The sequence below is a fragment of the Magnolia sinica genome, chromosome 9 (assembly GCF_029962835.1).
Source record: "Magnolia sinica isolate HGM2019 chromosome 9, MsV1, whole genome shotgun sequence".
Lineage (NCBI taxonomy): Eukaryota > Viridiplantae > Streptophyta > Magnoliopsida > Magnoliales > Magnoliaceae > Magnolia > Magnolia sinica.
In genome coordinates this window covers 87602334-87620886 of record NC_080581.1, presented here as the reverse complement: position 1 = coordinate 87620886, position 18553 = coordinate 87602334, and the positions used below count along the sequence as shown (strand labels likewise).

At 38.9% G+C, this 18553-nt stretch overlaps 2 long non-coding RNA genes across 4 annotated transcripts; both read left to right on the top strand.

The window, feature by feature from the left end:
* The first annotated feature begins 12890 nt into the window (after window positions 1-12890).
* LOC131256532 (uncharacterized) lies at window positions 12891-14332 on the top strand. Of its 2 annotated transcripts, none has more exons than XR_009176871.1 (3): window positions 12891-13541; window positions 13620-13688; window positions 14275-14332. It is a non-coding gene; the product is annotated as an uncharacterized LOC131256532 (long non-coding RNA). The 2 variants fall into 2 exon arrangements; XR_009176872.1 differs by having other exon boundaries at window positions 13808-14325.
* Window positions 14333-16290: 1958 nt separating this feature from the next.
* Window positions 16291-18188, top strand: LOC131256531 (uncharacterized). Of its 2 annotated transcripts, none has more exons than XR_009176870.1 (3): window positions 16291-17004; window positions 17618-17814; window positions 17893-18188. It is a non-coding gene; the product is annotated as an uncharacterized LOC131256531 (long non-coding RNA). The 2 variants fall into 2 exon arrangements; XR_009176869.1 differs by having other exon boundaries at window positions 16291-17064.
* The last annotated feature ends 365 nt before the right edge of the window (window positions 18189-18553 follow it).

Genomic DNA, 18553 nt, shown 5'->3' with positions numbered 1-18553 from the left:
TAGGGTTATTAGGATCGAATCGTCATTTTTGTTATTTGCGAATATGCCACAATATTAACTTATCTAATACAAACCTTAATCATCGCGCACAAGAAATCTCGCTATCCAATTCATTTAAGAAATGCATTGATAATCCAAATAAGCTCTAAACCACTCGTTAGTGGGTCACTAAACCTAGCATTATAGAAATATGTTTATCTTAGTGGGCTTGACATCCATCGTGAGACATCGAGCTAAGATCATGTTTCAAATCACTCAACTTGGACTCACAAGGCCAATACATGAAATGTGTGAATATTTCTGAAATTAATAAAAACCTTAAGTTAGTTGTCTATATCCAGTCTTATATATCCAGATTTGTGGCATTCGAATCGTTAAATCGTGACCAAATTTAAAAAATTAATCTAAGTTTAATACCCTGCACATATCTATATAGTTGTTTAATCTCTTATAACTTTCTAAGTATAGTGGATTTTTGTAACACCCCATACTTTTCAGTACTCGGGTGTTACCATGAGAACCTAAGTTAGTATCAACGCAAGCCCGATTTATCTGAGCATTCACACACTCTTACCTAAACTCGACTGTTAGGGGTAACCTGCATCCGTAGATTGAGTCATCTACCCCTCAAGTATAAGATCAGTGGTTAGATCTCTACTTATACAGTCTTTATGACACCTAGAAGTAGTGAGGAGTGAGTCTGAAACACTTGCATTGTTGGATCACAAGATCTAACAATTGGAATTGTAAACCAACTACAAGATTCAAGATCAATCATTGGGTTTAGACTCCATATCGTACGGTGATGGACCTGATCATCAAGAAAATTTGTTATTAGATTCAACTAAGGGACTTCTTAATCGTCGATGAACTATCCTAAAATAAATCAACCGTTTAACATGTTCTTAAATAGCCTGATGATCAAATCACACTTAAAACACATAAGCTAACTAATCATCACCTAACCGGCCATTAAGTTCCATCTAGAATTGACTAGGAATCCATAGGAAGCTTGAATATCAGATTTGGAGATGATCTAACCATCCAATCGATAAAAATACACAATGAAACCCAATTATCACTTAATGTGGCCCACCTGAGCCTTGGAGTTGTCTGATCTTTGATTAGATGCCCTAATTGAGATCTCTAAAGTGAATGAATAAGAATTATTATGGACCCTACCTTTGGGAGTGTGCACATAATTGGGTGTACCCGCGCGACACCGGACCGATTAGCACGGTCAAACGGGGCTGACCTTATGGAAATTTGAAAAAGAGAGAATTCTCTCTTTTTCCAGTGTTTCCCTGCCAAACTAGATTCAAACGGACAACATCCATGTACGATGATCATTGCCTACCTTTTGCAACTGTATAATAGATCCAAACTGTCCATCTACTTCGGACGGGAGATCCGACCGAACCCTAATCGCTCCTCCTGTAGAAACACGTGTGCATGTACACGATCTTCGATATAAGCAAGTGGCTGCATGCGTTTGTTTTTGAAATCAGAAATCCATTTCTGTTGCTTTGCTGGCAATTCACAAGCGCTTACTCTCTCTCATCTTGACCGTTTATTTGGAAACATCCCAGCCTTCCGTTTGTTTCCTTTTAGGGTTCTTTCCCTTAACTAGAAGAAAAGGCGGAAAGAATCTTTTTGTTAAAGGAAAGGATCACCACTGGAAAGCTTCTAAAAGGCACTCCGGATGCATCAGAGACTAGGGTAGTACGCAACAACCCTAACGAACGAAATGAGAAGTTTTAACGAGAAATTCGTGCCACACGAGAAACCGCTGCGGCCAAAAATATCGAGAACTGTCATTAGTAAAAGGATTTTGGCAGCATGTGGTGGGTCCCACAGTGGTCATTGGACCCATCTAATCCGTCCAAAAGCACCAGATAAAAGGATAAGGCCGTAAATGAAGAATCGCCATGTACGACCACGTCATCTTCTCTGTCCGAGCAAGACACCCATCATCAGGGGATGAGCCTTATTTTTTGATCAAATATATCATTTTGATGGGCCATATGATCATAAGATCATCTATAACATTAGATCTTGACCATGCAGGCCAGATCTTAAGCTGTTGTCCGTAGAACTCTTGATTAGAACGAGCGGTTGTAACTAATCTTGTGATTAGTTATGCTCGAAAACTCTGGAAGCTACTTGGGGTAGCTATAAAAGCTCCCTTTCCAATTCGAGAAACATCCCAACGAAGCCCTAAAAGTTAGAGAGAGAAAGAAAGGTGCGCCATTTCTTCCTTCTGCATTAGCTGTCTCGGACCGAGTTGCGAGACAGTCTGAGTCTGGGCCAAGTCCAGGACTTCACTTGGTCATTCCAACAGAAAAATATCAAAGAGAAGCAGGAAGAATGGAAGAAGAAGAGAAGAAAATGAGAGAAGAGAGGAGGGGCGTGTGTGTCCCTGTCGCACCATTGGTGCCCCACTGGGTCGACTCAACTCGACTAGAACTAAGTTGGGTCAGCTCGAGGATGCATTGTTGGACATCTTCCAGCAAATGAAAATAAAGAAGAAAGAAGATAGAGAAGGGAGGGAAGAGTCGATGTTGTTGCTCCATCTTGACACAAACCGAGTTCATTGACTCGTTGTCGAGTTAACTGTGGCGAGTTGGTCCGAGTTTTGTTGAGTTGGGTTGAGTTTGGCTGAGTCCAGCAAGCTGTTAGACTTTCTAGCAGGGAGAAACAGAGAACACAAGAAAGGGAAGAAAGAAAGGAGAAGAAAGAAGAAGAAAGAGAGGGTGAGAGAGTAGTGGGCTGCCAAGCTAAACTGAGTTGACTCAGTTGGGCCTGAGGAGTTAAATGTCTTGTGGGGCTGATTCACTTCTGTTCACACCCCAAGTATAGGGTTGTGATGTGTTAATAAACTCAGTAAGACCGAGGGGCGAATCCATACGGACTGAAACCTGTACGTAATCTGAAAATAACCAGAACTAGAACTAGAGTAAGATGAAATCTAAAATGAATGAATATAAGGGAGTAATGGTGAAAATATTAATATAAAATTTGTAGAAATCAAAGGTGGGAAACTAGGGATTCAGAGAATCCACTTGTAGAGATCAGGGAGATCTACGCTTGATTCATAAACTCAACTGGACTTCGAGTCCCATCTTCATCTAGTTGGTAAGAAGAGATTTGTCAGATCTCTGAACTTCTCATGAATCTAATCATCAATAGATAAGAATGGTGAAGATTTGGAAGTGATTTCGTCACTGAACCATGTCCAGGAGACTATGACAAACAACAACAATTTACCAATCTCATAGCCAATCATAAGAGAATTATGAAAGTTAGGAAGGGTTCCATCACCCAACCATGCCCAGGAGACAATGATGAACAACATGGCCTCCTAAGTTCACAATCTCATAATGAAAAGAACATACTCAAAGCTATTGCAGATTTACTGTAATTTGAGTCATAATAAACCATTAAAAATTAAAAAATTTCTTTAATAATCAAGCTAGAATTCATATGAGTTCAATAACTATGAATCAAAGCAAAGCTACCATCCTAATCATAGTACAAGCTGCATCTCTTAGCCCTAGCTAAGAGGTTTAGCTGATCATAGGCATGATTAACTAAAATCTCTTTAAAAATTATAATAAAAACAGTTAAGGGAAGGGAGATAAAAACTCTGATGAAGACAGCCACTCCATGCAATCTCTTTCACTTCTCTTCCTCATGTCAGATGCAAGGATGGATCTGCCTCCACGGCTGCACGGCCTGCTCCTTCTCGTTCGAAAATATGGATCATTGCCTCTCTCTTTCTTCTCCTTTTATAGAGAAGGGAAGTCGGTTGAGTGGAGTCAGTTTGGAGCTTTACGTAGCTCTCCTTATGCAGGAAAGAAGCGGATGCACGCACTCTATTTTTTTGCGTAAGAACTTCTTGCGCTCGACCCTTGTTTGGCGCAGATGGTCGGCCAATTCTTGAAATCTGACTCCATGGTGGGGTTTAAGACCTCCTCTTGCAACTTCTGAATGGTCTGGATCATGTATCCGACCACGATCTTGATCATCGAACCGGCCCACAACATCTGGTTGTGCGGACTGCGTAACCGACGCAAGGGACCTACGTTGTCATGCTCGATGGGCCCCACAATGATATTTTTAATAAAATTCACCCTGTCCATTGAATTCCTGCCAAAAAATCAGTGTGGGTGGAGTATTTTTATCGGGTTTTGATGTGGTCCACTGTATTAAACCAACTCACCGTTCATCCTGCGTTTGACGGTGGGAATCGCGTGATCATCCTACGGAGCATATGGACGGCTCTGATTGTTAAAATATGTGATGGGTGGGGCCCACTAGCCAAAAATGGCCTCTTGCGTAGAGACGCTGGCTAGTTTTCACGGTTTTTAAAGAAACCATGGGTCAAAGACCCCTTGAGTGAGAATGCAATCTGGTGCACGGCGGCTATATACATAACGTATACATGTGTCGCGTGTGTGGATCCCAAGGTAATCCATATGTGAAATTTGCTCTGTCCATCCACTCTATCACATCATTTAAGGCATTGAGTCCAAAATTGAGGCATATCCAGAGATCAAGTGGGCCCAAAATTGACGGTTTATGGGCTGATTTGTCCGTTGGGCCACTTTCATAGGGATCCAAGAGCTGAAATTTGACTTGTATGGTTAATTTATGGTCCTCAGGCCATATATAAAGTTTTGAGCTGAACGGATGGTGGAAACCCTGTGATCTTTCATTATGGACGATTTTTGGGCCTGTTTAACGTGAGTAGCCTGATTTTCTCGAATATCTAGCATGTAATTTCTTCAATCTCAGTCTCCTGGGGTCCATCCCTTGCATTGGTGACTTTAGAGCGTCAAATCCATGCTTTTAGTACTATTTTTCAGTCCAGGCTCCTAAATACACCTTGCATCGCAAATACGATTAAAACACGGTGTTAAAGAGTATTATGCTTGTAAAATCTGGTAATAACTGGATTCTAATATGTAATATTTGACCCTCAACAACTTCAACATCTCATCATTCGGTTCTTCAGATCCGAGCCTCCAAGTTCAGATCAAAATAGGAATAAACAAGGTGAGTGAACTCCTTGTAATTACATATTAAACTTAGTTGAATAAAGTTATTAACTCTTAAATTCGTACTTGGAATCGAAAGGTTAAACTTTCCCATTTATGTTTCTTTTTGTGTGTTGATTTTAGCTCACGTGGAGTTGGTTTGGAAATTGAGTCGCTTCCATGGTTGAGTGTGGGTGGATCGATCTCTCAACATTATATTTTTCATTTGAATTAGGGTTGAGTAATGTTTAATTGAATTAGTGTGTTAATATGTTTATAGGGAATTGTGTTTTTTCCAAATTCCTCATTTAGAGTACTTTCTAATCATGCGAGAAGAGTACCCACATCCTAAGGTGAGGATCATCTTTCAAGCTTTTCTACATCTTGATATTTAGCATAGTTCGTTTATTTCATCTATTGCCTAATATAATACTCTGTAAAATTGATGATAAATGCTAGTTTCTATTTGAGTAATTCTTTATAATGACTGATAGTTAGATTTACATTCAAATATGAATATGTGATAGGTCTCAAATATCCCACTTTACATATGTAATTACTTTTGACAGTGTACTTGGCTTGTTTTACCACTTGTGTTTATTTAATGGTGTTTGTGGAAGTCCTTGAACTAGTGGCCTTTCTGCCAGATATATTAAATGGAATTTCATTGTGATGGACTTACTATCTTGTGAATCGCTTATGCCTATGTGGCTTTTAGGGAATAATCTTTTTTTATCACACCACTAGGTGGAATAATTGGCCCTTGCGGCTTTTATGGAGTAATTGCCCCACGTGGCTTTAATTGATTATTTTATATAACTTTGCGGTGGTAAGTTCCACTTGTTGGACAATGTTTGGCCACTAGTTAGAGAGTTCTACTCTTAAAACATTATGTTTAATAGTCTCATGAGCCAGGGATGGTAGAATGAGACACTATGCCTGAACTGTCGGCCTATACTGTGTGAGGAGTCCCCCACAGTGACCTTTGAACTTTCTTAAAATGATTGTTTGAAATTGAAATAATAATGGTTGGGCTAATCAAGCATTTTCATGGCATGCAGATTTTATCGGGTGGTCAACGTAAGACACAGGGGTTTTCTTGGAGCACTATGGGTTGTACCATAGAGTATTTTACCGGGTGATCTTAAATTATTATTTTGTGCATTCGTACCGCTATGGGTGTCCTTCTTGCATGGACTTTTTCAGGTGCCTAGTCCTTCTTAGGGCGTACCCTTAAGTACTTTTTTGAGAGACTAGTCCACCTTGGGTGTCCTCGTTGTATGGTCTTTTTCGGATGACTAGTTCTCCTTAGGGCGTACCTTTGAGTACTTTTCCGGGTAGCTAGTTCTCCTCGGGTGACCTTTTTGCTAGCTGGATGTGTCTTCCCCATGTTTGTGAGCATGTGCATGAATCCATGCATTTAAACAAGATTATCTTATGTAATTTATTTAATGAATGCGTATTTGATGAACCTTATTTGATTACCATGATAATCATTGTGTAATATTTGTTATATACTGTCTCTAATAACTATGCTTAATTATCTTGATAATACAATAAATCTTGAGGGTTATACCTCACTGGGATAGCCAATGACGCTATTGAACCGTATCCAGTATGCAGGAGACACAGATGATGCGCATACTGATGTTCATGTGGAATAGGAGGAGTCAGATGACCTTGCGACGCTCTATTGCTGACTTCCCTTGTAATTAACTTGTACTATTATGTATTGTAAAAGTTAAGACATTGGTTTGTATAAGTTTTCAGGTAATCACTCGAATATTTGGTTTTGTATATTTGGACTCCCTCTCGTAAATGATTTGTTTCTATTCCGCTAGTTTATTAACTCTGATAATATACACATACACACGTGGAATTTAGATATCTTTAAAGATTAACACTCAAGTTTTTGGAAAACGAGTAGTATACTCAGGTTTTGGGAACCGAGGTGTTACGATTATTTTTCACTTTATGTTGTGATTTTATTTAGCAATAATTTTTTTCATATAAAATTTGCGTGTTCTTTGTAGTTTCTTGAACTTTCATTTTTTATTATGTAAGGCTGCTTCCTAGCTGGACAAGTCATGTGAGGGCTTGCTGCGTCCCCAACATCACAAGTGGTACAGCCTGATTTTTTGGCCATGGTATTTTCCCTGTGTGCCACAGCTTATGCATTGCCTTGGGCATTTGCACCATTTGGGACTACATGACATGGGAACTATCTTATGATCTGAACCATTGGTTTGCTAAGCCCTGGATGGGTGGTTGGTGTCATTTGATCAAAATCGTTCCTTGGAGATACCATGTGGACGACTCTCTCAAATGGATTATTCATGTTGATAATTTAAGCTTCCTTGATCCATACCGTCAATTTTGTGTGGCACCGATCGATCAGATGGAAAAATTCGTCTGTCAGGCCCGAGCTTTTCACGACGACCAATGAAAAATGGTTGGTCCAGATAAATGATTTGACAGTCCGTGCACATATTTGACAGTTCATGCATGTGTCTACTTAGCTTGTAGCTTGTGTGGTTCAGCCGTCATGTTGTATTGACTCTTGACCAAACAAGCCTAGTTGCAGGCAATATGCACCTTCTTCTGGTCCATTGCATTTTTCGCAGGGACTCAGCTGTTAGGATCAAGTCACCTTTTGGGAAAGGGATTGGTGTTCACAAGGTACAGACATTGATCCAAAATCCATCCAATGAACTTGCAAGCACGACAAATGTGGTAATACCCTTCGAGATGGGATTCTATTCAATCTTGACTACCATAGTGTAACGGGACACCTTCCACAGACACCTAAGATATATGAGTGGCACTACAACAAATGAGACTTTTAGCGGCGCTCACAAGCGCCGCTATAAGTCCATAAAAGCGCCAGCAATTCTATTATTGGCGCTAGTCAAGCGCCAATAAATGGTTATGTCGCTAAAAGTATTGGTGGCGCTAGTAACTTCTATCGGCGCCTTTCTGAGCGCCAATAACTGTCTGTTTTTCCGACGCGAAAAAGTGCCGGTAAAAATCACTTAGAGCGCCGGAAAAATGGTTTGTGGACACTTTTTCTTGCGAAAAAGCGCCGTAAGATTTCTACACAAGCGCCGGTAGAAGCCTTTGTATGGATTTATGAGGCCCTAGCATGCCAATAATTTTTTTTATTATTATATATAATTCAATCAGAACCTGTATTTTTTAAATATTTGAAACATAAAAATGATGCAATACAAATAAAATTGAATATTAAACAAAATTTATATTACCACATAATTAAAAAAATATTACAATAAATGGTCTTGAATGTAAATAAATAAATAAAAACAAATCCTCTATATGGTCTTACTTCTAGCACGAGTGGCGTCAAAAGGCTGAAGTGATTTGAACTCTGGATTGCCCCACTTGTATGCAACGAGAAGAGTGGATCACCCACCATTAGCCCTTTGAAAATTGCTCATATGATAGCCAGAACCAGGCTAGTCCTTAGCTGCTCCATGGAAGTTGGTTTTTCGGCGCTTTACGTGGCTTCCCATCAATGGCATAACCATGGTTACAATGTTACTCTACTTATAGTATGGGGTCTATAAAAGAAAAAAAAAATAAATTCATTAAAAATTGTCTTGGGAAAAGAGAACAAGATAAATATAGATCTACATAATTTTCATAAGACCCAAAAAGAAAAAAAAAAAAAAAAAAAAACAAAGAAAGATTACCTTGGAATGTGAAAAAGACCCACTTTGTTTGCATACAAAGGGCTTATACTTGTGATTTAATACATCTGCTTCCACTTTTGTACCAGAAAAGATGAACAAAACCATCAAAGCAGCTCCCACCAATTTCACTAAAGGGCTAAAAGCTTTCCACCAAAGAACCAAATGGTTCTAAGTCATTCAAATAGTATTAGAATTACATGATGTTAGGCTGGTCGAAAAATAAATTTATTAGACTTTCAACTGGAGCCAATTTAATGATGTTCTTACATTGTTTTACACCCCCAAAAGCATAGGGCTGACACCATTTTCCCTCACAAAAATTTAATCTACCAAGCATGTATTGAAGTTAGGTTGACACTTCTCATTTACGAAAATAAAAACAAATGGAAGGGAAAGGAAACATATTCAAGATCACTGCATCAATCAATACATGGTAAACAAGGATTTCAAGTGATTAATGTCAAACAGTAAGCATGCCATCAATAGAACCATACCTATTACTTCCATCTAGAGCAGAAGCCGCCATGGCATGCCTCATATCAGAACCAGTTTGTAATGATTGAGCTTTCAACATCTGCTGTTGTCGAGCCAATGATGCCTGATAATATTTGTACAAAGAATTAGATAGATGGCTAAAAGTTTAACACTGACCATAAAATAAAACCAATATTTTATATCTATTTAAGCTTTGTTTGGATGCACAACCGAATCAAATTGCAAAAGTTTTTTTTTTTTTTTTAAAAAAAAATAGTAGCAAAAGTACAAGCAGGAGACTTTTGGTTATTGAAATGACACGTGTCATTGAAGCGGCTTGGTGGATCACAGTGGATCCTTGTGGGGCCCACCTGAAGCTTCCCAATTCCCTGAAGTGCACTTTTATAGGCAAGGAGGGAATGCCCTAATACCACGCCAATATTCCTCAAAACTGTTGAATCTGTGAGGTCTCGCTAGCAATAGCATACAAAATAATGAGAAAATTAAACATGACCACTGATATCCCTCTTGCCAAATGAGAAGACTCACTGCTATCGCTGTTTCAATATAAACATGATGCCCTCCATTTATCATGGCTTTAAAGACCACTTGGAAGTTTGGTGAAATAAGGATTTGTTCTACTATTCCAGCAGAACAAATCTGCTATCTGTTTTCCATGGAGATGGGAACAATGTTAGCCTCCCATTTACCAACCTTACCACTCCAGATTGTAAGTGCTAATAGTTGCTACAACTTGCAGCTAGGATGGAGCAGATCCACCTCACCATAAATGGGGAACTTCCAGATGCACCTACCATTAGTTCAGATAGTAGGAACAGAAAACCCATTGCAAGGGTTGGGCTCAACAAGCCCAGATCAAGACTCTCTTCTTTATAAGAAGACCAACACCAAAGAGTAAAAGAACTACAAAAGAAAAGAAAAGAAACGAAATGCAAACGGAACTATATTACCTGCCAACGTGAAATGGGTAACTCCGTGCTCAGGTTGTTTAGAGTTCCATTAGCTACAATCAGGTTACCCTCACTGTTTTCAAAATCAATCGGATTGACTTTGTGGGGCATAGTGGAAGACCCAATCTCGCCAGCCTTGGTTATCTGTACAACAGATCCACCACAGGAACAACATACTCACATTTTAGACATAATAAGACTTTAGAGAAAGCAAAGAAAAGGAGATCCAAGTGAGACTTTTGAAGAGGAGCTTTGCACAACACGTGGTGCAATGCACGAGATCCAGGCCCTTCATCAGGTAGGGCCTATCATGAACATGCAGTGGCTAACCAATAGGCTGGTCCACTCATCAGGTGGGTGGCACTTGTTTGAAGAGATGCGATTTTCTAAAAGAATTTGACCAATGGTTCACATCAATTGACCAGCTGTTCGCATTTAAATGCATGTGTGGCCCACCCATTGGCTGGAACCACCTGATTTTTGGGCCACTGTACATATGTGGTGAGGTAGACATGATGAAAATCCTGGTTCTGGCACATATGTTGCATGTTGGCACTCACAAGTAGCCTCTGCAGGGCTCTTGCTGGAAGCCTGGAATGTTGGATTGATTCAATCTCAGCTGCTGAAACTGATTCTTTACTGGAATGTGCAAGGAGTTAAGGACTGCTTCCCCCAGGTGATGGAAGCAATTCAGGTAACATGTGAAAGTGTGGCACATGCGTGAGAGATAAGGATGACTGTCATCATGTTGAAGCCAGAGTAAACATGCCGTGCTCGAGAGAGCTTTACTAAGCCCATATGCATGTGCAAGAAAGCTCATGTACACCGCTATGCATGTGCTAGCATGGCAGATAGGTTCAAGATCCAATTCATCCATCATAATCGCATGGCAATATTGATGCCCTAGACCAAGAATTAGGTTGATCTACTGGTCAGATGGGCCACAGTTTGCAAAACAAATTTACAGCTCAGAAAAACTTGGCTGAAGCTTTCTAACCCATCCACCTGTTTCCAATATTGGTGCCCAGATACTGAGTGGACCAAATTTGTTTTGGGGGAAAACATGTAGAAGGTCGGCCCAACCTGAAGGATGGATTGGATCTCGCACCTATGTGCCTTGCGGGCACATGTCACTACAAGAAAATGGGCCTTAGCCGACCAATGGGCTAATGCTTTGCCGGCTACTAGTTTTAACGGCTGCGGGCAGGTCCGTATAGATACATATAAAAGAAAAGGAAAAAACCCTAACCTATCGCACGCCTCTCTCTCTCCTTCTCGCTCGGTTTCCCTCTCACTCCATCGCTCTGCCGCTCGCTCTCCCTCTCACTCCCTCGCTCTGCCGCTCTCTCTGCCTCTCCTTCTCCGTCTCCGGCCCTCTCCCTCTCTCTCTCCCTCCCTCCCTCTGCCTCTCCCTCTCCGATCGCTTTCCCTCTCTCTCTCAAAACCCTAGTCCTCTCTCTTTCTATCTCCTCGGCCCTCTGCTGCAACATCAGGTATCTGTCTCTCCACTCGATCTCTGCTGTAACATCAGGTATCTCTCTCTCTCTCTCTCTCTCTCTCTCTCTCTCTCTCTCTCCCCCCCTTATCTATTCATATCAATTTGGGCATTTTTTGGCATTTTTTTAATCCTTCAAGTAACATTGTGCAATGATTTGTGTATTGGGATTTTTTGAGTTTCGAATCCCTAATTAGGGATTTGTAGTGTCGATTCCCTAATTGCGGATTAGTGTATAGGTGTTGTCTGAGAGAAGACAGTCATGTATCAGAGGTTCATTTGCATGAAGATGTTGATATGGGGCTAGAAAGGTTTTGGATCCCTTCGTCCAGGTCTGTTTGACCTAATCAATAGGTTGGATGGCAAATAAAGATTACAGTGGGCCCTAATCTCAAGATGCATGTCTACTACTTGTCTAAACCATATTAAACGTGAACTTTCCATTCGCTGAATTTTGGTGTTTCTATTATTTTACCATTTTTAATTTAAGTTTTTTTACCGTATTTCTAACAATTGAGGCTGAACTAGAAATGAATATTTCCCGTTCCTTTTTTTTTTGCCATATGCCTAACTACAAGTCAAACAAGTTACATCAAAGTCATCCTATAGTATTAAATCCGTGGATCCAGCAGACTATGAACAGAAACTTACCTGGAGAGCTAATATCCGATCCTCCACTGTATCTTTAACAGTTAGCCGTGAAACAGTCACAGGGCGAGTCTGCCTAATTCAATGTGCCCTGTCAATAGCTTGATCTTCGGTAGTTGGGTTCCACCAAGGCTCTATAAGAATAATGTGACAGGCAGCAACCATGTTTAGACTGAGATTTCCAGCCTTCAATGACATGATCATGACAGTCACCTGAAGAAAAAAAAAATCAAGTTTAAATCAATGTATGATACATTTCTAGAAGGCAACAGAAAAATAACAAAGGGAACCTTTACAATATCTCATGCACCATGCATCTCTTAAAAAAAAAAAACAATAGGAAAGTAAGAATAAAAAGAACCCATAAGGCTAAAGTGAGCTTCATACTAATGACAGCAATGAACTTTACACATTTCTGTAAGGCTGAAGTGTCAAACCTCTGGATCAGAGGTGACAATTAGATTCCATGCTTACATTCCCAAATCCTCCTTTGCTAATTTAAAATCAAGGACAGTATACTTGGTTTTCAATTTTGTAAAAGTTGCATGTTTCAGTGATAGACTGCTGGTAACTCTTCACATTTAAAAAAAAAATGTACCACCTACTTTTTATTTACTACTGAAGTTTGCCTGTAGTCTTGTGGCACATGAATTGTAAGAATGCTGGCTATATTTGATAATTCAATAATTTTTAGTTGCAGGGCATTGAAGAAATGTTGGAGGATAGTCAAGGAACCACTCCTTCATATACTTTTAGCAATGGAAAACCGGATTATGGTGATATGTTTGACGCCGAAGAGGGGTTTTTTCATGGACTCACCACCTCTGTTAGCAATGGCTTCAATGGCGTCAATTCTGGTTGGAGCAGTGCTTTTAGTGATCTTATTTCAGATCTGTACAGTCAAGCTGAGCAGATATCCACTGTAAATTCTACTCGACAACCCACTGCAAATGAATTTAGTTCAACTCAGTTGGGCCTGAATTCAGATTTAGTAAATGGTGATGATGATTTGGATGAAAATGACTGGGAATTCAAGGATGCCTTCTAAGAAGGCACAGTTGGAAATGGGAATCCTGAATTTGAGATTGTAGATGCACATCAAAACTTTTCCGCTGAACTAAAGCTAAAGAATTTTGTAGGTTTCTACTCTAAATTGAAAGACGAAGCACGATTTTTCATACTTGACCATCTTGATGATCTCAAGGTGAGTGCAAATTCATTGTTAAGATCTATCTTTATCATTTCATAGAGCTGAAAGAAATCGAATGGTGGTTGGTATTAGAAAGCCAAGAAGGATGCTGCTCTTTCTAGTGATGAAGTAAAGGTTATGGCCTTTGATAAGGAAATTCAGGTGTGTAGTTTCATCAAATTAACCTTGGTCTTTTCCTTTGGAACCTTTTGTGTTTGTGTGTGTGTGTGTGTGTGTGTGTGTGTGTTTTGACATGTTTGCCTGGGTCCTATATGTTCCAGTTCACTTTTGGGGGTGTGGTATTTCTTCCTTAGGATGCTTCAGTTTAGTAATTCCAGGTTTGTGCTAGTATAAGTATGAAATACAATATACAGGTCACCTAGAACTTCAATTATTTTACTTGGGCTAATGATGGTTAATCATCTACATTGTTGGAGCTACTTTTGTAGCCTACTTGTGCTGCTGTCTTCAATGTCACTCAGTTGTCGTATACCTGGTTGTTTAGTACATAAGGCTGTGATCAGGAGTTGAGTATCAGTTGTTTACTAATGGGATCTATTTTGGGTAGGATATGGATTAAAAGGTTGTGAATTAAACAAGTTTCTATTAGGAAGCATAATGCTAGTATTTCAAGTCAGACATGGACCAGAATCGGTTCCCAGAGTTGTCCATACATCATCCAACTGGATTCAATTAGCTTGAGGAGAGGCTCCTAATCTGCTTTAATTTGACATTTGTTCCGTTTCAGCCAATGGAGATATATGTGGATGATGAGGCCAAGTTGACCTTGCATGGTCTCGTACAGGTACTCGATAGTTTCTGAAATGTGCATTGAGTTCTCTTATTACCTTCTGTTTTCTTGCCTTTTTTGTTTGCTCCGCATTTCTTTTCTGACCATATATGCGGATGCTTGCTTCTGAGGTGGGAGTAATTAATGTATCTTTTCTTTTATTTGCTCATAAATGGTGAGCCTGTGGCATGACTTGTCATGAAAGTGTATTATTCTGTTTCTGCATTTGGTTGAAAAAAAAATAAACACTAAGCTATGATGGTTTTTAATGGTTATGGATGAAAGACCTTGTTCAACAAACATATAGTTGTGATTTTTATTTATTTATTTATTTATTTATAATGCCATTTCTTTGATGGGTTTGGTAAGTTTTCATTTAGAAAGCTCTCTTGAAGTTTCTACTCTTACACTACTTAGTTTACCACGCTATAATAATTTCACATGTGCCAATTTGACACATTTGTATGGGATCCAGGACGTTCATCAGATGAGAAAAAAATAAAAGTCGGGTCCGCAATGCAGATCAAAGTACACAACATTGGAATGTTTTGGATGCTGGTCTATGCACCTCCACCTGTTTTGGCTTTGATACACATACTCATGGGTAGTAGAGGTGCATGCTGGATGACTTGGATTAGTTGGACTTGGATGGTTAGTCATATTTTTTTAATATATTCCTTTCAAAAAGTCTGGAAATGAAATCAATTGAAAGTTGTCCATTTGTTAAAAAGCTACAGTTGTTGAGATGCAATACCTGTCACTTGCCCAATCAGGATCTGTAACCCTGCAACAGCAGGTGCAGTTCACAGGCAGAGAACAGCAAATTTTTGCTGCCTTATAAAGGATCCACCATGCGTTTGAAAAGCAAAGATTAAATTATGAGAAGCGTTACAGGTATTTTTTCCAAGTGGCTGATGGGTTTTGCACAATGCAAGAAAAAAAAAATCCTATTGGTGATTAAAGACTTCTCAATGATCAAACACTTAATTCAATAGCTCATTAACTTCTCTCGTTTATTTTTCACAAAGTAACTATATCTTAGACCTTAGTAGGTGTATACTATCTTGCTTGGAACAACATCAGAGGATGTGTTTTGCTGACAAATCTCTAACTGTCGAATTTCTAGAGGACAGTTATGGAAGCTGTGACTGCTGTACTTGGAGGCGGGCTGCAAATTGGTGTTCTTCTTCGGGGTAAGAAGGTTAGAGATGACAACAAAACGCTACTTCAGGCAGGAATCTCTCATGATGATAAACTGGATAGTTTGGGTTTTATACTGGAGCCTAACCTTGCACATTCTCCACCACCTCTGTGCCCGGAAAGTTCTCAGAGTCTACTTCCCTGTGACACAACTCAGCCACCACTAACCAGGTAACAAGACAATTCACGAGTTAGAGGTTTCTGTAATTTGCTGCAGTTGGATGAAGTTGAGAAAATTAAAAATAGTGGAGACCGAGTTTCATAAGAATTAACATCTGATGGCCCATTATCATTCCTTTGAATAAAACCCACTACAGTATCACTATTTTAAAATGATTAAAGTGATGTATACATTTTCAAGTTTCTACTGTTTCCTGTGAAGCATAAAAGTTAGTGCCAGTGCAACTTCATAAAAAACTCAGTGTTTTTCTTGTTTTCTGCAACATAATTCATGTTTTTGGCTGGTTTGCTGTCTGGTTAACACTGAATCGTAAATGGTGATGACTTGCCCAAGGTATTTGACATATATGTTGTTTTCCAAGTTAGTAAACTTTATTTTCTGAATAGAAGTTATAAGTTGTTGATGTAAATCAAGGCTGTCACAATTCCTATGGCTTTTTTTTATTTTTTATTTATTTATTTTTATTTTAATTCTTAGATATGCTGTTTAAAATTATTCCTGCACCTTTGCCACGTTTTTATAGTTAAATTGGTTGAATGATCATAATCTTCCAACCAATGCCTACAAAAGTTGACAGTCCATATTTGCCATGCTACAAATAGTCTGATCATTGATCTGACATCGATGATGTGGCTCTTATCCTTGATAGCCCATCTATTTCAAAAACCACTTTGGTCGGATGATCCTAACTTACAATCAATAACTAAAAAATTGAACTTTCCATCATATGCGAAACTGATTTTGCCCTGGATTGAACCCACAGTGCATGCTAAACTGATTTTTCCCTGGATTGAACCTTTCAATCCAGACTATCCACGTAATCCTCTGCTACTGTGCTACATCTGAGTACTTTAGGTTGCAATTGCTAAGCTTGGTTAAATGCCTGAATGATTCCATGGGTACTGGCTATTGATATGATATCGTGTATTTTTGTTTTTGTTTTTATTATAATTTATTTCCTTTTTACACTAATAATAATAATAATAATAATAATAGTAGTAACAACAACAATAACCCAAATCTTCATGCCTCTACTAATTCTGTTTGTTAAACAGGAATTTGGCAGGTCTATCTTGCAACTCTGCTAATAGCCAAAGTGGAGGGTGTCATGCTTGAAGCTTCTTTTATGTCTGAACTGGCTTCTCGTTATTTGGGATCAATCGGGTTACTTGGAGAGTACTGTCCAACTTCGAGAAAAAAGTATAGGCCCTCTTTAAAAAGAGCACTTTTCCACCATATTAACCCAGGCATGACAAAAACCAAATTGCAGCAACACAAGACATAAAAAAGCTCCAATCGAGCCGATCGTAAGCTTGTTCCATGTCTAATTTCAACGGGATGTTACCCCCACAGACTTTCCTATTAAGGTAACATGAAATGGCCTGAATTCACCAAAAATATATCCATCAATCAGTAATGAGTATCATCCAAATATCCAATCAATCTGATTTTGGGTTCACGACTAGTTACAGTAATTCCCAGAGTCTAGACCATTTAACCTGACGTATGTGCTGCTGCATGTGAACAGATGCGATTCCACATACTTGTGAGCTTAACGTCTGTTTTATGTTTACTTCATGTGTTTTTAGACTTGTTTAGTCGCATATGATAGTTGGCATCATAGCATGTATAATGTTTGATTATAGTAGCTCAGTTTTTGTTTCTGCATGGAGAACTCGTTGAGAAGCCAATGTGTCTGGATCAGTTTGCAGTCATTCTATGATTTGAAGCTCAGATTGGATGAGTATAGTAATTTCACATCTTGAGTTTGAAATTTAATTGTGTTAATTATATTCTTATAAAGAGTTATCTATTTGGTATGACTTAAGGAAATTTAATTGAGAATTCTTGCCATATAATCTTTGGCCATTTTTTTTCCAGGCAATTGATTTATAATTTTTTCTTAACCGTCTTTTGTAGGACGTTGATTGACAGATTAGGAAATTCGATCTGTAAGATTTTCGGAGCATCTTCCATCTATGGCAGTGCCTATCAAATCCAAGTTTGGATTTTAGAAGTATCATCCCCACTTGTAACAAGCATCATCAAGATACTTGGACCGAATGCCCTAGGAACTTATACTCCCTGTTCTATCCATGAATAGTTTCTAAAGTTAGGTATATGCTTCAAATTCTTTTATAAAATTTGAGCAAGCAAACTCTAGCAAATTCTTTAATTACAATTTTCTTTTCCAGACATTTTTCTCACAGCAGAGAGTGCGATGATCTGCACATGCAAAGTAACCAGAGAAAATGAAGAACGGTGGAATGGTGATGAAATGTTTGGATGATATCTTGTAATTGTAACAGGAGGGCATGGATATTTTGTTTCAGATATTTTGATATGTAACCATGTGCTAATATTTGTTATATGTTCTGTACTTTAATTCATAGAAACTGTTCAATTAAGGTTTGATTTATTTCACTATAGGCATTGTCTGCCTGTAATATGTTAGTTAAAAACTGAAATAGGAAGCAATTTCTTTACAGTATATGCCCAGGAGGGCTTCCATGAATTTTATTTATTGCCTATCATATGCTTAGAATAACTAAGAGTTTCCCTGTATCTTATTGGGGTAAGCTGATATGGATTCAACACTGCCGTATCAGCTGATGTGAAACTGATTTTCTGAACCCCACTCAACAGGCTACGCATTTACTATGGCTACGGTACCAATGGCTACGGTTGTACTGTGGGGCTAGTCATATTTAGCTACGGATTTTATCCGTAGCTTTTAACCATTTTTAACAAAAACTGACGATTTAGCGGCGTCCAGAACAACTGTCAATAAAGGTCGTGGCCGCCGGTAAAGCCTTTACCGACTGAGGCTTTACCGGCTGTTAGCTAACCGCAGGC